This window comes from Pinus tabuliformis, chromosome 1_1, assembly GCF_031772625.1.
Source record: "Pinus tabuliformis cultivar Carrire ecotype Pingquan chromosome 1_1, CPIR1, whole genome shotgun sequence".
In the NCBI taxonomy this organism is placed as follows: domain Eukaryota; kingdom Viridiplantae; phylum Streptophyta; class Pinopsida; order Pinales; family Pinaceae; genus Pinus; species Pinus tabuliformis.
This window is the reverse complement of record NC_142297.1, coordinates 912,521,708-912,547,203: the sequence shown is the minus strand read 5'-3', so window position 1 is coordinate 912,547,203 and position 25,496 is coordinate 912,521,708. Positions and strand designations below refer to the sequence as shown.

The 25,496-nt window shown below is 34.6% G+C and overlaps 1 pseudogene; it reads right to left on the bottom strand.

Annotated features, from left to right (window-relative positions):
* Positions 1-7,697: 7,697 nt before the first annotated feature.
* The window catches only part of LOC149217366 (uncharacterized), a 69,348-nt pseudogene continuing 51,549 nt past the window's right edge, over positions 7,698-25,496 (bottom strand).

Below are 25,496 nucleotides of genomic sequence, written 5' to 3'. Positions count from 1 at the left end.
ACTTGTCAAACTTGTGATTTCAATGAATTGTTGTCGGATTCTAGACAAATTAGATCTAAAAATAAACAAGAAAACTTTCTAAAAAATCACACTTAAAGACGACTCGAAAACTCATACCTATATATGTATTTTTTTAATATAAAATAATAAATAAATCTTCCAAAAAATTAATTTTAATTTATTCATCGAAATATGGTATCGATGTATTCACATTAATGATCTTTGAAAACATAGTTACACCCATGCAGATATTAAAAGAAATACCCACATTGATATAGAAATAAAACAAATTGCTAGGTATTTTATGAGTATCACTTTCAAGATTTCGAATATCCATTTTAATTTCATTTGTAAAACAAGGGCTACATAGTAAACTAAAAAATAATAAAGACAAAAATTTCATGGAAAATATAAAACAAGTATTAAAGCATTGTATTGTTGAATGCCATCACTAAAAATTAAGAAATATGATTAAATAATATTTTTTATAGTAACATATATACACTTTAATATATGTTTCTGTATATATTATTTTTTCATTAATATATATATATATATATATATATATATATATATATATATAATTTTTATAATTAAATTTATTAAAATACGTTTTTAATATAATAATAAGTCAGCGTAAATTGAAGATATAGACAAAAAACTATAATTCATGAAAATGGAAATAATAGAAAAAGGAAATAAAACTAAAAACAAAAAATTAGTAACTAATAGAAATGAAAGTTACTAAACGATCCATAATAAGACCTCAACCAATCAACTTACAAATAAATAAATTTAAATAATAATAAAAATTAACAAAAACTGAATTCCTAAATTTAAACTATGCATAAACTGCAAATTTTTTTGTCAAAAACAAACTAATATACAATCAAAACAAAACTAAATACATAATACCATACCAACCACCAATATAATAATTTAAATGTGTTAGTAACTGTTTTACATTTCTTAACCTAACTTCTTTTATATTTATATGGTTCGTTCTTCACATAAGCCAAAAATCATATTAAAAAAAAAAGAAAAAAAAAAACCATTTGAGCAAATCTTTAGGAGAGGACAAAATTAACATTATGAGAATGAGTATACAATGTTGGTGAGTAGGTGAGTATACAATGTTGGTGAGTATACAATGAGAATGCAACACATTTTTAACCTTCTTATGGATTTGATATTTTATTTGAAAGTGTCCAAGAAAGTCAAGTTATGTGGATGTTTTCTTAAATATTTCCCAAAACTTTCACATCAGAATAATTTAGCGAAATTTTATTTTTTGTCCCGTTAAAATTGAATATTAATTTAATAATTTATATTATAAAAATATTATTTTATATTAGAAAATTGCTTTTGAAATACAAAAGCTTGTGTTATAGCTTTTCTCACTCTTGAAAAAAAATTCATCCTTTAACTAGATTTATACATAACATTAACTTTTACTTAGGAAAAAAAAATCAAAATTTAACCAGATTTATATATAACTTTAACTTTAAAATTAAAAAAAAAAATCAAACTTTAACCAGATTTATATATAACTTTAACTTTAAAATTAATCTTAAACCAGATTTAAAAAAAAAAATCAAACTTTAACCAGATTTATATAGGTGGTCGTTTCAACACTTATTCTTACTATTAGAATTCTTAACTAAGATATCGTTTATGGCTTTAACTTGAAAATTAATTACATAGAAGGTCGTTGCAACTCACTCTTACTCTTAGAATTATTAACTAAGATGTCGTTTGTTGCTCAATTTGGAGGGAAAGGTCCAACACTTTGACATGTACAAAATGGATTCTTAAGTGGAGAGATATATGACATGACAATAGATTTTTAGTTCATCACAATGGATTAGTTGAAGAAATCTATGGTGAGATGGCGAAGATGAAAAATAAATTGTTTTAATTTGATTAATTATTTAAAATTAAAATATTAAATTCTTTTCATTCCCGGATAAATGGACATTCTATATCAATTTCATAGCAGAACTAATCATAAATCCCAATCCAACGATTCAGGTCTTCAAGATAGGAAACCCAAGATAAAATTGATATGTATGAAATAAAAAGGCATGTGTATTAAGGACTTAAAATAGTGAATTTAACTATTAAATTGTTTTTTTTTAAAGAAATTAATAATATAATTTTTGATAGAATAATAAATTTTAATTATTTAAAATGTATTTTTTTGGTTGTTAAGCTTGGCAGGTTCATTCTATTTTCTATTATATAATAGGTAAATTTACACCACACAGATTAACTAGGTGGCGTTAACTTGCCCTGAGGGGAAACCAAGTTTGTTGGCCACCGGTCAACATTACAAGACATCCAAAAACAAAATTGTTTTAGTCTTTCTAGTCAGGCTAGATAAGTCTCGATCTCATGTCCAGATACTACATAATTGTAAAAACTAACATATGCAACAAGAAAATTAAAAGCTAGCCGCATAAACCAAAATTATGCATGGGGGAATCTAGTCTTTCTGCTCCTTAGAGGCAGATGTGACGGGAGAAGGATCTTCAGCAGTAGCCCCTGGCATTCCATATAGCTCCAGAATGCAAGGAATGTGGCAGTCAATCCTGTCCATTGAGACATCCTGTTTTTGCAGTTGGAAAATAATTTTCTCCATATATTTTTTGTAATTTGGTAGTCCCTGGACTGTAACCGCCATCCCCATAGAGATTTGTTCCATCGCCTTACCAAGTAGGCTCTTCATTAAATAATACAGGTAGAGTGTTTGTTTAAACTGTGTAATTCTCCCTCAAGTATTCCTTGGATCTGGGACCAGTGTCCTCCAATTGTCCAGCTCATCCTCAGTCTCACTTTCTTGCTTAATCTCCTCTTCCCAATCTTCCATCAACTTCCGAATTCCAACATCCGTCCCATCTCGGTATGTTGTTGCTGCCTCTGCGATGAGGTGCTCTAAAGGTTTACGACCCCTGCGAGCTTCTGACATGATCGATCCCTTGTCTGTCTGGGGGGTCGGGCCTCTCCTACCGCGTCGGCATCCTCTCGCTGCTTGGGCCATGATGGGTTCGGCAGAGCCCTGCTGACACCCAAACAAAGTTAGATTCGTCAAACTTTTCTCAACACCCCACCTTTTCCATTCATGAATTTCCTCTCCTCCATACTTCTCCGCGTGAGTGTAAGGGTAACCCAAAGCCCACAAATGCCAGAGGGGGGTGGGTTTCAGACTCTTCTCCCAAGGCCCATCATAGTAACCCTCCCCCTTGTTCTGGATTATATGCCGGTCGTCCCACTGTGTCTCAAGCCAAGCCCGCAAGCCCTTCTAGAGCCTAGTAGGACGCTTGCAGTGATTCCACATTCTTACACCCTCAGCTAGCATATGAATGTCTTGGCTTTACATGCCCCTCTGTTAAGTTTGCCACATAGGGTTCTAGACGGGTTGCCACATAGGGTTCCATATGGCATTTCCTTTAGTGCCATATGGGTTCCAGTGCTCCCAATGGTTTCTCTGCATCCTACTGCCATGGTTGTAGCCCCATCCCCTTGCCCTCAACTCTTTCTTGCCTCTCTCTATAGCTCCCAACCCCCTTGGAATTGCAATGGCGCTATCCCTTGTCCCCCCGGCCTTAAAAACTCAGCATAGATCGAATAACTTCATAGCCTGCTTTTTCCTACTCTGCATCCCTGGTTCTGGCCCAATTGTGAGAGAATAAAAATGAAAAACTAGACCATGGCATGCCCTTACTACCACCATTTCCGCCCATAAAATTCTAATACCCATTGCATTGGGCGTTTGCCCCTCCCTTCCCCCCAGCAAAACCCCAACCAGATCATATAATCAACATAGAGATAGGACCAAATTACATACCAGGATTCAGGCTTCTGTCTGCGACCAAGGTTCCCCTCTTGTCGTCAACCTTCCCCGGCTCTGTATCACCACCCTTCTCCACATTTGCTCTCACCTACCTTGCACGTTGAATGGCCTTGCCTTCTCCACCACCCTACCTTATTCCCTTCCTCGCCACCTTGCCCACTTACCATCCATGCATTCATTCCGAAGGACACTGCACCCTTTGTCTTAAGCATGTGGGGGACGGCGGTTATTATGCCCGTCGTACTACACATATCGAGTCCCAGCCTGGCCTTTCTGACATCAACCCGCATCTCGATCAGGGGATTTAAAATGTATTTTTAAATATATAAATGAATTTAATATTTTGAATTATTTTTTTAATATTTCCATTTTACAAATTACATAGAATTTATAATTTTAAAATATATTTACTAGAATAAAGTTCCTAAAAATAAAAAATAAAGCATAATAGTTAGACTAGGGAGTTTAGAATAAACTTTTATAATAAAAATTTAAACTATGAAGATCATATTATCACTATTTTTTTTCATTATAGATTTTGAAAATATTTTAAGCTATTGTATATAGAATTCTAAGACATTCTTTGAATTTATAATTCACATAAGTCCAGCTATCTGTGTCCTTATGTCTCTCTGTGTTTATAGTCACATAAACTACGAGCAAGGATATTTTGAACATGGTGGAGGAGTCTAGACGTACTAGGCGGGTGGCTGGGGTGATTAATTCCACTATTATTGCTCTCATCTCAAAGCTCTCCCACCCTACATATTTCATTGATTTCTAACCGATCTCTATATGCAATATCACATATAAGTTGATTTCTAAGATCATTTATTTTAGGTTAAGAGACATTATCCGTTTATATTTCCATGGAGTAGTTCGGCTTCCTCCGAAATCGAAAGATCTAGGAGACATTATCCGTTTATATTTCCATGGAGTAGTTCGGCTTCCTCCGAAATCGAAAGATCTAGGATGTTGTTGCGATAACACAACAATGCATACACTCCATTAGGATGAAGAAGAAAGATGCACTAGTTCTAAATCTAGATCTACACAAAGCTTACAACTGCGTAGACTGGTCTTTCCTGCAGATGATTCTTACTAAGATTCGTTTATCCTTGGAAAACGTCAACTAGATTATGGCGTGTGTCACGTCGGTTAATTTCACAGTTCAAATTAATGGAGTTCCATCGAATTTCTTTCGGGCTTTTAGGGGTCTCTGACAAGGGTTCTTATTATCTCCGTTGTTATTTATCTTGGTTATAGATGGCCTTGGTAGGAAGATTAGTGATGCTCAGTTTGGAGGCTCTTTCCACGGTCTACAGGTAACAAAAATGGTTTATGTGTCTCATTTAATGTTTGTGCATGATGTGCTTATTTTTGGACAGGTCTCGTTGTCCCAATGGAGTATTTTACATTCTATTTTTTCAAGATTCGGAGATGAATCAAGATTATATCATAATAGCCAAAAATATATTTTGATTCAATCCTCTTATAACAACGAGGAGGTTGTTGTGAATGCTAAATTTTTTGGGGTGGCTATTTCCAGTCTTGAAGAGGACTTCTCATACCTCGGTTTCAAGATGAAGCCAAATAAGTATGGGATCATGGATTGGCAATGGCTCCTGAACAAATTTCAGAAGCATTTGTTACTCTGATCTCATCATTGGTTACCTATGGGGGCAGATACATTCTCTTACAATCGGTTGTCCAACACATTTCAATGTATTGGATGCACCTTTGCATGTTACCGAGGAAGATCATTAAGAGGATTAAGGTCATATTTCCAAATTTCCTATGGTCGGGGCTAGGGTGGTCATAAATTCAGTCTAGTAAATTTGGATGCAATTACATGGAGGAAGGAGTTTGGTGGTTGGGGTTTATTGGATCTAAAGGTTTTTGGTTGGGCTCTACTAACCAAGAGTTTATGGAGAGCACTAAATGGTAAGGGTATATGGCAGGACATCATAAAAGAGAAATATTTGAATGCCATGTTGTTTTTGGATTTGTTGAGACATGGGGATGCCGTTGTAAGGAAATGATCATACATTTGGAATGGCTTATTAAAAATAAAGAGTTTTCTTTTTGACAACATGCATTGGTCTTTTGGTAATGGAGGTAAGATATTAGTCAAGATTGACTGTATCAAAAGTATGTTGGATAAACATATCCTTCCTATGCGGGTTTTAGAAGCATTGCATGCAAATGGTATTTTCTTCCTGGCACAAGCTTATGACGGCTTTGATATTATGCACACTTTCCCGTCATAGAAAGAGGTGGCGGAAGTTGGTCTTGAAGGTGTTAAAGTTGTCAGTTGGAATCAATATATTTTCGACTTAAATATGGCGGGAATTTTTACGGGTGGTAGCGAAGATGTTTTGTGTTGGAATGGTTCCTTACATGATGGGAATGTTGTGGCCTTGGAAGTATATAAATACATCTCTTGTACTATTCATGGTTCTGTAAATCAATGCTAGTATAGAGGTGTGGTGATGGAAAATTCCCTTAAAGGTTATTATGTTTGGTTGGCTCGCGTGGAAGAATCACATCCTCAATTGGGAAAATATTTGCGAAAGAAGAATCAATGGTCTAGGATGGTGTATTTTCCATAGGGACTCACAAGAGAATGTCCTACATTTATTTCTACAATGCCTCGTTGTGGTTGCTGTGTGGTTACAGGTTCTGGAATGTTTTCTGCTGCCTTCAAGTTGGGTCTTCTCCTCGTTAGAAGAATGTTATAAATGGTGGTTTACTAGGCATGGAAAACTGAAAACAATACCTTTGTTCATCAGCTGGAAATTACGGCAGCGAGGAACACAAATATTTTTGAAAGATGCCCTATATACATTGCTCGAATATGCAATAACATACGGGCTCGTTTCATTGATGGAGAACTAATGAAAAAAATTGTTAAGGTGCCCAAGATTCTTAAAAATTTACATTAGGTAGTATATCTAGTAGGATATTTTGACGGTGTTGCTCAACATGGGCGATGTGGTTGTGGGGCTGTGATTTTGATCAACTCAAATTCACAGCTTCAGGTATTCTGTTGCAGTGGAGGTGGCACAAATACTAGAGCAGAGATTCTTGCTCTTTGGGTACTGCTACGAAACTCAATCAATCTGGAGCGGATTTCTATTTATGAGGATTTGAGGGTCATTATTGAATGGCCTTCTTGCAAAGCAAAGCTATATTGCCCTAATTTGGCAAACTGGATGCTATGCATTGAGAATATAAAACAATCTTTTATAAGCATTTATTTTCAACATGTGTACAGGGAGTTAAATGTCATGGCAGATGTGAGGTCAAAGAAAGGTTTGGATGTTGCTTCAGGGGCACTTCACTTCAACATTAGATATAATGGGAAGGTTCAGGACGAAGGATCGATGCCTATATGTTGATTCTATCTTTTTGCTATGATGGGTTGTTTTAGTTTATTCATTCGTGAGTTTTTGATATCGAGGATGGACAATTCTATATTTTTTTGTTATATATGAACTATTATCTGAACATTTTGTTGTGTTATAGGTTAGCATTGTTAAGAACCCCAATGGTTTCATTGTTTACAAATATATCTCCAACGATGTTAGTTTTTATGATGATATTTTTTTAGGACTGGAGGCATAGTTGGATTTGATGGCTATCCTTGTTATGGCTATCCTTGTTATATATGGAGAGGACTTTTCATAATAATATGTTTTCCAACGTTTTTCCTTTCCCTAAAAAAAAACTACGGGCTGCCATAGCTACAGTAAGGCTGTAATTTGGTTGTGGTGGTTACATGAATCTTTAGCAGTGAACTTCCAAATCAATTAAGAAGTAATCCATCCATCTTCTTGCCTTTCTAAACGACCCGGAAATCATAGAAATTATAGAAATTGCTAGCATTTTGTTCACAATATCTGCTCTCGTGGCACCCACCATAGTTTACTTTCAGCCCTTTGTTACAGTCGATTGAATTAGGATTTGTATCCACGGTTCTATTGACACTCGATTGAGAGGGCAAGCTGATGCACAAATTGCGATTGAGGTGGGAATGAGCTTCCTTTTTGGAAGCTTCCAACTCAATAGGCGAAAAGCGGTCATATTGAAAGAAGTCTACTATATCCAGTGTTCTAGGGTTTTCGAATGCTGGAATTTCGTAAGGCTGGTAACTGTTAGCATTGTTGCAGCCTTTGTAGGGCTTGCCAAGGGGACGATGGGTCTGAGGGTCGAATCCCTTGCTTAGCAATTTTCTCTTGATATGGGTGTTCCAGTAGTTCTTTATCTCCTTGTCGTTTCAGTTGAGTCTACACATGAAAATTCCTCTCAAATTTGAGAATGATACTTCAAGAAACCTCTCAGCCTAAGACGGATTTGGGTTTGCTATAAATATCGATTTTGATTAGCAAGCGAATCGATTTAAGCGATAGAAACGATGAAATTAAGGGAGTGGAGTTTGATGATGGGTCTGTCTTATTCTTCAGAGAAGTTTCCATGCTTCAGATCAAAATGCAAAGTAGTTTATCCATAGTAAACTGCAACTCTTTTCACATCTCAACATCCCTGCATCTATGTATGATCTCTTCAATCATAAGCAATTATTAATTCCATTGAAGAAGAAAGAACATAACGCATATTTACTGTGCTATGATGATCACAAGGACCACCAAGCCACCGTTGGTGTCCACACACGAATACAGTTTAGTCATTTGGGAAAGTGACACTATAATCGAAGCAATCCCGTAATGAGTTATGTGGCTGGAACCTTGGCAGCTCAAGATCAGGGCCCTTCAGTATATGACATTCAGGTTTAGCATGGGAATTTAACTCTGTTGTTGATTTATTATCTAAATAGGCCTTGTTATTGGAAGTGAGCTTGTGTACTATGACTGAATCCGGGTCGGGGTCGGGTGGTCTTTTCTCTGTTTTACTTTTTAGTTTCTTTGATTATGTAGTTTGGGTTCTTTCTGTTTGCCAGCTCTCTTTTGGGCCTATTTCCTTTTTTCACTCCAACTTTATGTGGATGTCTAATCTCTAGTTTCTTGCTTCCTTGCTATGGAAGTCCTCTTGCCATTGTAGGCTATCTGTATGGTTATTAGTAGTATATGTTTGTTCTATTTCCTCTCAGTTTCGGATGGACTATCTAGTTTGTGTATTTGTATGGTTATTAGTAGTATATGTTTCTTCTATTTCCTCTCAGATGGACTATCTAGTTTGTGTTTTCGTAAGAGATTATATTTTTTATTGTTAGAATTTAAGTTTCTTTGGTTGTTATTCGGTGTAGTATTTTCCGGATTATCCACAGTATCATATACATCATGTTGACGTTTCGAACCCTAAAGGGGATCCATCATGAGGACCACAAAAAATGGTTTTTGAGTAGGTTCTTCTCTCAAAACCATTTTTTGTGGTCCTAATGATGGATCTCCTTTGGGGTTCGAAACATTGACATGATGAATATGATACTATGGATAATCCGGAAAATACTACACCGTATACTTTTTATTAATAAAAATGTATGTGCTTTTGTGAGAAAAAAACCATTATCTAAAGATTTAACATTTCAAAGATCTAGTTGTAAGCCGGCAGGGGCACAATAAATGCCACACCACTTCGAAGTAATATTGGAAAAACTTAATCTAATTAATAAATGAAATAGCCTTTTTTGGGTGGAATCTAACAAAACTATTTCTAATAAGATTGTGATTTCTTGTTATTTAAAAAATACTTTTGAATGTATAAATAGATTCAACACCCTAAAATAACCTCATAGGCATTCAAACTTTTCATATGAAACAACGTAAACTTATGGTTCTTAAAAATATCTATCAGAATTTTGGGAAAATTTGACCAAAAAAAAGTGCCCAAAAAAGGGTTATTATGTGTGGGAGGGGCACGGACATTAAACACCACATCACTTGAAAGTAATATCACGTTGGAAATGGTAATTAGAAGTAATATGGGCAGAGATTTTCCTAAGTTCCTAGTAATGCTTATTACTAGGTTGGTGTTTAATGTTCAGAGCAAAAAATCTCCATGGAAAGGTTTTCCTCTTACAGAGAGGTCCATTTCTGGCATTGAGGTTTTGTGTCATCTATGGTAAGTTTGGGTGTTGTGGTTTATGTGGGTTGGACCAAGTGTTGTGGTTTTAGTCAAAGATTATATGTTCTAGTTGTAAGCATTTTCATCTTTCCAATGGAATTTTATCTAAATTTTATGGAAGTTATGGACTGTTTCCATTATGACAATAGTTGTTATGTCCTATGTGAGTTAGACTATTTAAAATAGACATTCATATTTTAGGCATAGATAGGTTTGAGATGCAATTTTTCATTGTAAATATAGCTAGAAAAAAACATAAACAAAGATAGCTAGGAAACAGAGCATATGGGAAGATGATTAGCAAGAACAATCACAAATCAAGAATAGGGAGAGAGAGAGAAGTATGGTGGATAAGAAGGTTTTTACACATTCTTAGTGACAAAAGAAGTACAAGATAGAATAAATGATGAGATACCTAGGAGCTTAAGTTGACACAATGGCGGAATATTTGGTCATTTCTTCAAAGAGGACTATGGGTCTCCCTCCTTCAAGTTGAATCAACATGTCCCCTACTTCTATTAAGGTATTTGTATTAAGGTCCAAGACAAGATTGGAAAAGAGGTCTCCCTTCTATGATAGTCACATATATAGTGCAAAAAAGAAGAAGAAGTTTGGGTGACAATGTCAGAATAGGTAGAATAAGGACCTCATGTATTACTTTTTAAGTTTTCTATTGAAATTTTCAAGCATGCATTTTCACATTTTTTTTCTTTTGAATTAGCTTGTAAGGAAATATACTTGTCAGTGTTGTAGTGAAAACACTTGAATAAGCCAATCCATTTTTGAATAGGCTTAGCCAAAAATCTTGAAATATTGTACTACATTATTGCAAGGTTTGACAATAGCCATTTTTCTAATAAACTAATAAAAATTCAAATAACTCCTTTACTATTGACATTCACTCGATGCACATGACTCTCTCCATGCCATCATTCACACTAGTTTGATCATTCCAACATCAAAACTCCCATTGTATTATGAATCCTTCATAGTCAAGGTATGATTTTTAAGGTAAAATTGACTTAGGGAAAGGGTCAAAGTTGATTGGATCATTGGTGGTGATCCAATGGACCAGTTTAGTACTCAAAATACAAAGTGCTAGAAAATGCTTGAAACCTATATGATTGGATAGATCTCGGTGATCTGAATCCAATGCAACTCGTTTCACTCAAAACCGATATCGTATGCTCTAGATATCACATTCTGATCAATTTGGTAAACAACTAAAAATTTTAAGTTTTAGGTTGCAGGTACACCCAATCAGCAGTCCATATGTTGACTAGGCATGTGACTATGTTTATGAGGACCTATGGATAGTTGACACTTGTCTCGTTCTTATTGGTTGTGTTTGGTGTGATTTCATTGGTTGAGTGTTGGACCAATGAGGGAGAGCCACATGGGCCAATCAGTGGCTGCCACATGGTCTCCTCTTATTTGGAAAATTTGGTTTATGGCCAGATCAAGCCTCCATGGGATTCAAACTTGTGACCTCCACCGAACAACAATAGGCCCGCACCATTACGCCACACAATGGTTCTTAACCATAGTGGTTAGAACCACTATTTAGACTTTACAAAACGCATAGTTGGGGGAGGGGGTCAGGCTAATACCTAGCCCTTAGCCACCCCAATGCCCACGGGACTGTAGGTGGAGGGGTTAAGGGGCTAGGTATTAGCCTGACCCATGACCACAACATGCAACACGAAACACCGATGTATCCATCGTTAAGACCGAAGGTGGAAGGTTGGAGGGGGTTAGTCCAAGGGGGCCAGCCCCAAGACCACATGGTAAGCCATAGAACCAGAGGTGTGGAAAAACCAAAGGGAGCGGAGTTAGGTCCTAGAATCTCGCCCCCCTATGTGGTTATATGCGCCAACATGACCAAAATTTTTAGAACTTTGGGCTTAATGGACAGATGGGTGGGATTGTAGGCTAGAGTTGTGTGTCGGTTCCAAGTTTGAGGTGCTCAAGCCAGATTTGGATCGAATTGTAGGATGATTAGCTATGGAATTTGGGAAAAACGTGTAACATGCATAACTTACTCAATTTTTGGCCAAATGAGGTGTAGAAAGAACCTAGATGGGGGTTTTTGATAGTTCTTGATCCATTGGAGACATCAGTTCTGTTGTTTGAACATTGTAAAGCCATGTAAACACATTTTTGATCACTTAATGAAAGAGGCCCTGCACTGGAAGCTAGACCAAGAGATGTAGCCTAGGAGAGGGGTGAACTCCTTTATCATGTTTTATGTTATGTGTTTCAGATGTGGTTATTTGTGTCTATTTGGCTGTAAAATTTGGTTAAAAATCACTTGTTAATGTGTTTAGTAACTTGATCCATTACCCAAAACACATATAAAAATTCACTTGCAATTTTTTCAAATATTCAAGTTTTCATTTACAGATCATTTTGGTATCAAAGCATCAGGTTCTTGTGAAGGTTTGATTTGTTTACAAGTGTTTTTATAATACTTACAACGTTGAATACTAAAAGAGGATAAGGAGAACTTGTGGAGCTAAGATCTCAAATTGTTTCAAGGAGAACAAACACACCTCAAGCTTCACTAGTCATGGCACATGACGAAGGTCCTAAAAGGATGTTTGAAAATTAAAGAACTTTCATAAAATTAGTCTTTGAGATGTCTGAAATGGTAAAGGTTATTTATGAAGAGAGAAATACAAGGTTGTATGGAGAGAGATCAAAAGCTCCAAAAGGAGGTGGAGTAAAAGGAGACAAGCCTCTAAAAAGGGAATGGAGGGAATGGTGAAAAACTACCACCTTCACCTCCATCATCCTCATCTTCTACTTCTTCTACCCTTTCACAAACACCTCCAAATTCTCCAAAGGGACATGGTAAATATCCTTTTCTAAAGCTTGATATTAAGTTTGAATTGGCTATGTATGATGGAGAGGTAGATGTTGAGAAATTAGATAATTGGATTCGTCAGATTGAAGTGTATTGTAGAATACAAAGAATCAAGGATGATGAGATGAAAATTCAACTTGCTTTTCTTAGATTGGAAGGTGCAACATTATTTGGTTGGAAGCCAATACTCAAGAGGACATGAAGAAACATGGTAAGGTTTTATCCTCTTGGAATGATTTTTTTGTTTCAGTAAGAAGGTAATTTTATTCATTAGCATACATGCAAAAATCTATCATGGATTGGCAAAAATTTAGGCAAGTTAAGGGGCAAAATGTTCAAAGCTATACTCAAGAATTTAGAAAAAGGACTTTGATTTTGGGCATAGATTTGTCTTCTCAAGATACTTTGCTCAAATACATTAAAGGATTGTATATTATTTGAGACACACAATTCTCATGTTTAACCTTACAAAACTAGATGAAGGCTTTGTACAGGCAACTCATTTACAGGAAAGAGGGAAAAATGTTCCTGAAAAAACTAGTGAGAAGTCATTCAAGTATGGAGAAAAAGGAAAAGGGAAATTTAAAGGAAAAGATTAAAAAAAATTTGCAGTCAAGAAAGAAGGAGAAAATATCACATGTAAACGTTATTTTAAAGAAGTCCACGATGAAGACCAGTGTTGGAAAATTCTTCCTGAGATGAGACCCAAAAAGTTTAATAACAAGGAGAAAAAAAAGATTGTTGCAACTACACAACAAGATTTAGGTTCTGATTTTAGGGATGAAACATAGATCACAACCATGGGTTTGAAAGGTAAGGACATTGAAAGTACTATTTCTTCAAATTGTCTCAATGATACTCAATATGAAAAAACAAGAATAGAGATTTTCCACATTAGAGTCATTTCAAAACATAGCAAGATAGATACATTGTTTGATAGTGGTTCACAAGCAAATCTTGTCTCATAAGACAGTGTCAAGAAGTTGATTTTGGAAATCGTTCCTCATCCTAAATCTTATCCTTTAGGTTGGGTATGTGAGAATGCAATCAGTACAAACTTCTTGATGAGGTTGAATTTGATGTAGTTCCGCTTGATATATGTGGTATTGTTTTGGGAAGTCCATATCTTTATGATAAGAGAGCTATTTTTCATCGCCATGAGAAAAAATATCATTTGTTAAAGAATGGGATTGAGTACATTGTTAGAGCACATAACAAGAAATTGAGTTTATCTCTTGTGAATGCGGGACAAATGAAGGGGATTGTTAATGCTAGTCGGAATTTTGCATTGTTAATGTTCAAGCATAAATATGTTGAGGAACCTAAAGCCTTTCAAGGATATGAATCAAGTTTGAAATCTTATTTCATTGAGGTTTCTAATTCATGTGATAAGATGTTTCAGGAGTCTAATAAGTTTCCTCCTAAAAGAGGTCAATGAAACTAAGTGTAATTGCAATAGGATGCTTCATTCTTGAACATTGGTGTGAACAAGTTGCCAGTGTTAAAGCATGCAGAGGTCAAAAAGAAAATGCAAAGGCTATTTGTCAAAGAGGACATTGGTTCTAAATTATATTCTTGTGGGTTTCATAATGTTTTTCCTTTTAAGAAGTATGGTGCATGGTGATGGCAATCACATTTGGTAAAGAGTTGAGCCAAGCGCAAGGCTAGACATGTTAAGCATCGTTATGGTGACTATGTTCAAGGTGAAGTGAATTTGAAATCGAATCATTTTCCTTTGATTGAAGGCCGAGGAGAGAATGTTCAGATTTCTTTAGCCAAAGTTTTCTCATCTAAACATCTTGAAGAATTGCAGCAAGGCCCTATCTTTGACAAAAAGACAAAGACTTCAAAAGTGAAGTACATTTACGAAGAACTCAAAGCCAAAAAAAAAACCAAATGGGTTTAGGTTGGAAGGGTGAGGGAACTGTAACCTCATCTAATTGTTGACTGAAAATGAGCTTTTGGAGGTCCAAAAACATCCAATGGGGAGGAGTGATCCAAGGGATCAGTTTAGTGCTCAAAATTCAAATTGCTCAAAAATTCTCAAAACCTCTAGGATTGTATAGATCTCGGTGATATGAATCCAACGCAGCTCGTTTCACTCAAAACCGAGATTGTATGCTCCCGATATCACATTCTGATTGATTTGGCAAATAACTAAAATTTTTAAGTTTTTGGTTACAGGTATACCCAGTCTGCAGTTCGTACGTTGACTAGGCATTTGACTGGGTAGGTGACTGTGTTTATGAGGACCTAAGGTTGGATGACACTTTTCTCATTCTTATTGGTTTTTTTGGGTGTGATTTCATTGGTTGAGTGTTGGACCAATGAGGGAAAGCCACAGGGGCCACTTGGTGGCTGCCACGTGGCTTCCTCTTATTTGGAAAAAAATGATTTATGGCCAAATCGGGCCTCCATGGGATTTAAACTTGTGACCTCCACTGAACAATAGTAGGCTCACGTCACTGCGCCACACATTGGTTCTTAACCATAGTGTTTAGAACCACTATTTAAGCTTTACAAATCATGAAGTTAGGGGAGGGTGTTGGGCTAAGCCCTAGCCCCTGGCCACCCCAGTGCTCATGGGACCATAGGTAGAGGGGCTAAGGGGCTAGGCCTTATCTCAACCCACACACATAACCTGCAACACCAAACACCGATGAAGCCTGCGTTAAGACCGAAGGAGGAAGGTTGGAGGGGGTCGGTCCAAGGGGGCTAGCCCCAAGACCACATGGAAGCCCATAGAATCTGGGGTGTAGAAAAATCGAAGGGAGTAGAGTTAGGCCCTAGAATATCGCCCCCCTATGTGGTTGTATGCACCAATGTGACCAAAACTTTCGGAACTTTGGGCTTAATGGACAGATTAACGGTCCTACAATTTCGTCCATCGGGCGGGATTATAGGCTAGATTTGCACACTGGTTTTGGGTTTGGATCCCTTAAGCCAAATTTGGGTCGAATTGTAGGATGACAAGCCATGGAATTTGGGAAAAATGTGTAATAAGAATAACTTACTTAATTTTTTGCCAAATGAGGTCCAAAAACAACCCAGATGAGGGTTTTTGACAGTTCTAGATCCATTGGAGACACTAGTTTTTCTGTTTGAGCATTGTAAAGCCATGTAAACATACATTTGAGAACTTAATGAAAGAGGGCCTACATTGGAAGCTGGATCAAGAGATGTAGCCTAGGAGAGGGGTGAACTCCTTTATCATGTTTTGTGTTATGTGTTTCAGATATGGTTATTTGTCTCTATTTGGCTGTAAAATTTGGTTAAAAATCACTTGTTAATGTGTTTAGTAACTTGATCCATTACCCAAAACACATATAAAATTTCACTTGCAATTGGTTCAAATCTTCCTTTTTTCATTTACAGATCAAGTGGGGTTTTGGGCCCATGGATTTTGGTTTGCCATTGTAATTTGTCCATGGACAACATGTGATACAACCTTTAAAAAGATGGGAAGACTTAATTGTAATGCAGGCTAGGGAGGTGAGCAGTGAAGGCTCACTTGGAAGACTTGCCTATGGTTTTGGCCAAGGGCTAGTGAAATTTCATTAGTTTGGTTTTATCAAGGTAAACTTGGTGTGATGTTTCATGTTTGTGTATTATTATAAATTCTCCTCTCTGAAAATTTTATTTTCTGTTCCGTAAATTTCTACATTTAGTATCAAAGCCACATATTGGCTTCAAAAGGATGCCTCTATTACCAAGGGTTTACAAGGCCCGATCAATAAAGCATCGTGAAGGAGATTAACATTGTTAGTAGATATGGGTGTAGGGAACATGGTGTTGTAATTGATGCAACACAATGGGATGTAGTCGGTCGTAGAAGACAATAACACAACTATCCCAATGACTATAATGAGTCCTTAGTAAAATGGCTTGTACCATATGATGGAGGACAATTACAAATTTGTAAGCAAGATGCGACTGTGAGGGATGATATGAAGCTGGTAGGGTTCACAAAATTTAATATTCATAGGTTGGCTTAAATGTTCTAGCGTGAGAGTCCTAGCTATTGGAAATAAATCAATGTAAACCAAAGTATGAGAATATGTAGGATTCGTTCGACGAGGCCACTAAGACATGCCTAACATGTCAGAGATGGTGGTCCAAGGTTTAGACTTGTCATGTGTACAAGCTGGAGAACACAACAATAGGAAATGTTGCAGGTGTATGTGGGGAAGTTTAATCCCCAGGTGAGTGATTGAGAATTAGAGGATGAGTTCAAAGTTTATGGCATTCTACGCGGGGAACTAGAGTACGAGTTCAAAGTTTATGGTGACCTACATAGGGAAATTGAGTACAAGTTCATAGTTTATGAAATTTTGCATAGAATATGGTAGCTCGTCACTAGGGCCTATGATGGAGTGGTCTTCAAGTTTTGAGCTCGAGATCTGCTAGGCATCGATTTAGTTAATAGAGGATTTGGATGTAAGGCTAGTCGAGTTTGAGGCAAAAAAATGTTGCAAGGACTATTGCAGTTACTGAAGTGAGGCTCTAGTATATTGATAATGCCTTTCATGAGATTTTATTGATCATGCATAATGATACAATAGAGGTTGGGTCTATGAACAAGATATTAAGATTTAACATTTCTCAAGAATAGCTCTGCAACTGACATTGCAAATATGAGGGTGTGAGATCTATGGTCAGCATGATATTTGAGTGAGTATAAGTATACACAGTTTGATCGTTGGTGCGAAGAGAAGTTGATCTCACTACAAGGAAAATACCTTCTAGTGGAGGTTATAACAGAGGTTTTTAGTGTTATAAAACTAGAAAAAATTGTCAAAAAAACATTTGCTAAAATCTTTGTTTGTGATAGTTGAAGTTTTAGTGGATATTATAAGGGAACCTCATCACAATTGAAAAAATATGGGCGGCTGAAGGTTTTAACGAATGTTATTTTTGTGGTTTGCTTCATGGAACAAGTAGCACTAGTGCGCTACATATATAAAATCACCGGGCTTCATACATAACTAAAAGTACCGAGGCATTGAATGAAAAGAGCACCGATGCCTGAAATGTAGACTGCCCCAGTGTTGATCTATCAAATATGCCTTGGGTCATTCTTTTAAGGAATGACACTGGGGTATACAAAATGTAATTGCAGTACCTGTGCTTTTGCTTAAACTCGCAACATTGATGTGTATTATTTGTATAAACAGACCAATGCATTATGGATATAAAAGGATCGATGTTGTTAATTCTTAAGCAATGGTGCGTTAAGTATTACAATGCACTGGAACATTAATTTCAAGAAATACTGGTTCTTGAAGAAATAAACGCCTCAGTGCTGTTTTTTTTCGAAAAGGCACCGGTCATGCAAAAATATGTTGTCATAGTGATTTTATATAACATAATGCACCAATACGTTTTTATGTTATGGACACACCATTCTTTTGTATGAGATTTTCTCTTTTTTTGGAAACATCGTCTTGTGACAGTGAAATTATTGTAATTTTTTAAATTCGTTATTCATAGAAAAATCGACATTTATCTTATAACAGTGTTCATGTAAATAAAAATTTGATTAGTGAATTTGTATATGACGTTTGGATTAATTTATTAAATTATCATATTTCGCGTCTCTTCATTATAATATTTAATCACCCATATATTTAATTAGTGGTGTAATACTTCACCGTGACATTGGATAACACAATAGGATAAATTAAAATGTATTTTGTTATATATCAATAAGAGGATCTTTGTCATACAAAATGAGATTATTATTGGTAATGCCTTGTCCTTCAATTGGGACATTATGTTGATTACATTAAACAAAATGTTTGATTTTCACAGACAATTATTTCAAAAAATAAAACAAGTTGCATTGATATCCAAATAAATCATCATTCTTCGCTGGAACTGTTGTCAATGCTCAAACTACTTCCATGGCTTGGGTTATTTGGGGAAATGTTTTATTGATTTCATCGATTGTTTTTGTCTTCTTCATGTTCCATCTACAAACACAAAAATAAAGTGTAATGAGTATATCTACATTGGTGAGAATAATGAAAATTAAAATAAATAATATACATCAATGTAAATCGAATAGCAATGTAACATAGCAAGAAGTGACTCATAAATTGTGCACATGGCTTCAAAACTAAGTCTCATGCTTTATTGCAACAAGTCTTCTACTGGCATAGTTCCATATTTTGTTTCCGACATGTTTTAAACCCCATTATAAATCATAAGTTTAATATAAATGATTTTTTTCTCTATTAATTATAAACTTAGAGGAGTAAAACAACATAAATAATTACAAATTCCACAATTAATTTTTGATATGCCAACATATACTCACAACCCTTATTTAATCCAATGTCATCAATTCATTTGATGGCTCTTCTTTGTATGTTAGCATATATTTGAATACATTCAATTATGGTTGCTATAAAATACCTTAAAATATACAAAAATGAAACCTTGAGTTGTTATAAGGAAATATTAGCAATTACTCCAATGACTCATAAAGATTGAAATAAACCCCTTTCTTCCTTGTCATCCTATTTTATGTGTTGTATGAGTTCCATTTTGTTTTCTTTTCGGCAACAAAATACTTGAAAATTAATATTTAATGCTAAATTAAATTTTTATGTCTATAAAGTAAATCATGATTACATACATTTGAAGCACATTGTTGTTGAGATGACTCTTCCTGTGATGCAATTATGTCCATTTATTTGACCATATCCTTGCACATTTTTTTGGATATTCCTACTACAATGTTTCGCATATCAGCTCGTTGATCATTTGGTATTTTCATAATTTTATTGAAAAAAGTAATAAAGTATTTTTATATTGATATATGAAAACTAAAAAACACAAAATTGATATTAATAAATGAATGGTTTATAGTAATATATACACATAATTCTATAAATTAATTTTAATTAGGAATTTTACCTTTCGAACAATTCTTTTTTGTTGTTGTATGTGTTTGCTATTGCAATTCTGACATGTCTCATTGACCATTTCTCTGGAAATGCTTCCTATAGTTTAGATATAATTTTGTTTTTAGAATCATTGGATTGATTTTTATATTGTAAGTGGAAAGTAATTTTATACGTTTGTTCCACTAGATCCCTCATAGTTTTGTAAAAGTCCTCCCCATACTTTCATTAACCTCCAACACCACTCTAGATTAGCTAAGGACCAATTCATCGCCATTTACATGTTCTATAATATTTCTTTTCTTAGAATGATATTGATCTTTTTCTTCGTTGTTGCTTCTTATACAACATTAAATATATATGAATTAATATGTTGCTTGAAACATGTTATCTAATATTCTAAAGCATATTATTGATGAAAATTAAAAAAAAAATCACATTGAATAGTATTTTTTCACTCACCTGAATCATCATTTTAAGATTTTTCTATCAGGATTTTACGCTCTTCTGCACTTAAATTGGAAATCATATTATCGACCTTCTTTATATGTGGATCCACATGACACACACTAACCAATACATATTAGTTAAACTTACATATAGTTCAAACATATTAATTTTCTAAAGAATTTACAAAGAACTTGCCTTCTCTGTTTTTTTCGATGTGTTATCATTATGTCGATCAATACTTTTCCTACTTGACACCTTCTCAATTTTTTTATTATCATTATAAAACTTGTACCATTCAATACATAGGGCATTAAATATATTTTATAAATAAATAAATTGATTTTCATATATAAGAACTCTCGTAACTAGTGTGTTTTTCTGAATAAATGCACTAGTGTGTTTAACCCATTAAACGCGTAGGCCAATTAATTCTTTGACATTTTTAGGGATTTTTTTTTTTTTAAATAATTTTAAATTATTTCAATGTGATCTGTATTGTTAGACACATTGCAATGTTTTAATGCTGTTATTTGGAAGAGGCGTGCTGGTGCATTATATTACATTGGGAGTAATGATGAACAAAATGGACAAAGCTCATAGTGTTACAATATACTGGTGTGTTGTATTACACAGGGTGCGCTATATCACACAGGGCGCACCATGAAACATATATCCATTTTTTTTAAAAACAGACCGGGCTAACATGGTTTGGATCTAATTAAATAAGTGATTCCTGTACTTTACATATCAAATTCCCTATATATAGTAAGAACACAAACCCATTAAATCTGAAATGCCTAAAACAAAAAATCCTAATTGTGAAGTGGTAGAGGAAGTTAAACCCTAAAGTGAAATTTTGCAAGAAGAAGCAAGGGTTTAAGGTAAGTATTGATTTTTTTTTTTTGCTTCTGAATTTTAATTAAATTTAAATAGGAATAGAAATCATGCAAAATTTTTACTAGTAAAATCTATAATATTTTTTTTATTATATAGGGTTGTTAATTTCTTTTTCTGAATTGTGACTAAATCTAACAAAAATTGTAAAAACATTAATAGTAAAATTTAAATTTTTTGTTATCTAGGTTTTGAGTGAATCACCATACCTTTCAAATTCTGATCTTTTGTGGTTCCAAAATATTTTACTGCTCCACATTGTTCCCAATATGTTTAACTTGAAAAGGATCTCTCTTTTATTTAAACCCTAACAGAAATTGTAAAAAAAAAATATTAGTAAAATAAACAATAGAATTTAAAATTTCTACTATGCAGGGTTTTGAGTGAATCACCACACCTTTCATCTTCTAATATTTTGAATAATTCTACTGCTCCAAAGTATTATGTTGTTGCACAGTGCCCCTAGTATGTCTCTCTTGCAAATCACTTCCTTGAAATTTTGGGTAAAATAATGAAATAGTGAATAATTTTTTACTATTTAAAATACTTTATGAAATTAGATTTCGAAAAATCATTGTCGTTCGTTTTTTAATTTTTAAAAAAGGAAAAAAAAATCATTTTTTATTTTCAATTTAGCCAAACATCGATGCATTCGATAGTCAAGTGCATGGGTGCATTTATAAGAAAAATGCATTGACATTGTCGAGGCGTCAATTTTTTTCAAAGCATTGACATGATAAAACTTTTTTTTGTCAAAATCTAGAAATGGTGTGATTATTTTTTTTATGCAATAGTGTAGTATTTATTTGAAAGTACCAGTGCTCTAGTTGTTATAAGAGCAACGAATTGGTTGAATTTGTTTTTATTTTTTAAAATCCAGAAACAGGGGCGTAGCGGTGCTATTTTTCTTTTAAATGCATTGATGTGATTTTGTACATGAGCACCAATATGATAACATATTTTTTGGAATGCTGGAAACTAGTGGTTATTATTTAAACACCCCAGTGCTGGTATATTTTAAATACATCAGTGCGCTTTGTTCTAATAAGCGTACCGATAGAGTTTAAAAGTTATTTAAAATTTTATTTTCACATTTAATGGAATATTAATCTCAAATTATCCTTTAGGATGCATCCACATGAATTATAGTAATTCATAACATAAATTTTTCACTTAAAGTTGCCTTATTCTTGAAAAATGGTTCGAAAACTATATTGAAATTTAGATGGTTTGAAAATTTTATTTCTGATTTTTCTCAAATGCACAGAAAAAATATCAATAATATCAAATGACCAATTTTTCAAATTCCAACTCGTTCCATATTGTTGATCAAAGGAATTCATTGAGTTCTCCCTTTCCATCTCCAGTTACTTATATTTTGATTATCTAATTTTATTTTATTTTTAATCCATGTCAATTTGAATAAGAATGTAACAAAATTTGTAGGATCCTAATTAAGAATCGAGTTTAGATGCCAAAAATATTACTCCATTTCAAAAATGTCAGAAGCTCTTATCAGAGGAAGCATATCACAAGAAATCGATAGATGAAAATGGACAACCTCTTCACCCTGCCAATTGGAACATGGCATCCTCTAGTCGCAATCATGGATCAATGATGGTAATAATTGTTTGACATAATGTAATTTCAACAAACCAATTAAATTGACGTGCTTACTAATATATTTGATATTGTACTAATGACATTAATATTTTTTAAAATTATTATTCTAGCGATGATGAGCGACCCACCTACAATCTTACACTGCGCCCCACTACAATGTCAACTTGAGAGAAGGTTGCATTAAGATCAAGACTCAGAGAGGAAGCATACAAAGAATGGTTGAATCATCCACCTATTCAACTCCCACTATGTCAAGATTCACCAATTAGGAATGACTACAACAATAGTAGTTCTTCGTCATAAGTTGGCAATGGAGGAAATCAAATAGATCAGGTTGGTAAGGTTGATTACTTACAAGATACGACTGCTATGGAGGCAATGTTTTTATATGCATTACGAAATGATGAGCTAGGGGATGACATTCATATCAATAATACCTTATTTGAAAGCCTAAAATATACTTCCACCACCCCTCTCTTTGGACTTGGAAACCATTCAAATTCTACTCAACTGGGGACAATGATGTTGCTGTAAAACTCAAAAGAAAATTTTGGCATGTCAAATGCATGTTTATCAGAAATATTGAGGTAATTCACCTGCATGAGCAGTCAAGTCCTTTTTATTTTGAGAAACCTTGTCACACAATCAACATTAAAAATGGTTGATTTTATGAACATTAAAAATTGACATTATACAATTATATTCCCCACCAATCACATGTTATTCAAAGATAAGGTTCTTCTGAGTGATAATGTCTTGTTGGGTAGGTACGAACAAACACAACAATTGTTGAAAATATTGGGTGTTGAGTACCTATCATATCCTGCATGTCTGAAAGATTGTATTATATATAGAGGAGAGTATGCAGACAGAGAGATATGTTTGAAATGTGGTTATGATAGGTACCGTAGTTAACAAAAAGGGTAAATCACATGGTCCTCCTCATAAGATATTGAGGAACATGCCTATAATCCCAAGGATTCAAATAATATTTCGTTGCAAAGAATTAGCTATGTTGCAAGGATGGCATTCCTCACACAGAAGTGAGTCAGGAGTCATGTGAATCCCAACAGATTCAATAGTGATGAAGCATATAGAGGATGCACGACTTGAAGAATTCAAGGATGAATTATGAAGTTTATGACTCAACATAGCCATGGATGGTGTCAACCTATATTCCCTCCGAAACACCAAATATTCTGTTTGGCCTGTAGTAGTGATCAATAAAAATATCCCCCCATGGTTTTCCATGAAGAATTAACATCTTTTGTTGGCTCTTATAGTCCCCGGCAGAATACAAGTGAAGAATATGGAAGTCTACTTACAATCATTGGTAGATGAATTGATGTAATTATGGGAAGTTATACATGTGTACGATGTGTCAAGACCCATCACAATAGAGAGGATTTTTACGTTGTATGGCATATGTGCTTACACCATAAATGATTATCTAGGCTTAGGAGTTTTCTCTCGTAAATTATATTTTTATTGATTTGTTTATATGCATAATAATATTATTTCACATATTTATTTTATTCATTGCCATTGTTCAAATTTTCATGGTCGCTAACATGTCGAATTGTATACAATAATTTTGTAGGTCTTGTAACGAAAGGGTATCATGGATGTAAATATTGTGGAACTTGTCTGAAGGATAGGTGGTCTAACCCCTTAGAAATCCAGTGTATGATTGCTCTAAGGTATTCCTCCTAGAAGAACACCCTTACAGAAGAGAAACATTTGCTTTCAATGGTAAACCATAGAGAACCCAAAGGCCTACAATAATGACACCGACTGAATGGCTTAGAGAAGATGAAAGAGGGCGAAGGAGAAGGAGTTTGTAGAAATGTTTGATTCAAATGGAGAGCCTATGTTTGATGATCCATAATTATTCAACACCTATGTTGAGAAATTTCCCATTGGGATGAAAAAGAAATATGTCTTTTATGAGCTCTTATATTAGGAGCATCTTAATATTTCCCACTTACTAGATCCCATGCATATGTATAAAAATGTTTCATCTTCTTTATGGAGTCACATAACATCAAAATAAAGTGACACATTGGTTGTAAGTAGAGATCTTATTTATTCAAAAAATAAAAAGAAACATTGGCCAAGACAAGAAACTAGAGGAGAGGTTGGTCCCTCTTAGTATTTCAAAGAAGGTGATGTGTCGTGATTTTAAAGAAATATGATCCTTCTTTGGAAAAGGAATTTATAATGAGTGTGAGGGTTCCTTCTTTATATGGGACTTCACTATGGTGTTGCTTCACTGTGGAAGACCATTTCTCGGGGTTGAAGTCACATGGCCATTTGAACCTTCTAAGAGTACATATGTGAAAAAAATGATTTTACTATTATTATTATTTTTATATAATGGGATATTTTGTAATTAATTTTTATATAATGTACTATTTACTGTTCAATGTCCTTATCCTCCGCTCATGCGTGGGTATGTGAACCATAACTTCCCCCGAGACCTATGACATTCCATATCTAAATTATCTGCATTTGTATGTTGGATCACATCAAAAGAGATTCATATCGCTGGCATTCCACAATGGCATCAAGAGATAGCCTAGATTGTTTGTATGTTTGATATGGAACGACCAACAAGTTTCATGGACTTGCAGGTTCATCTTCTAATTCACCTAGTAGATGAAGTTGAATTAGTTGGAGTGGTTTCTTATTATTGGATGTTCTTCTTAGAGAGGTACATGAATAAATTGAAATGTTTTATTCAACCAAAGGAAAAACCTTAGGGGTCTATTGCAGAGGGGTATATATAATACGAGTCTTTCTATTATGTCAGTGAGTA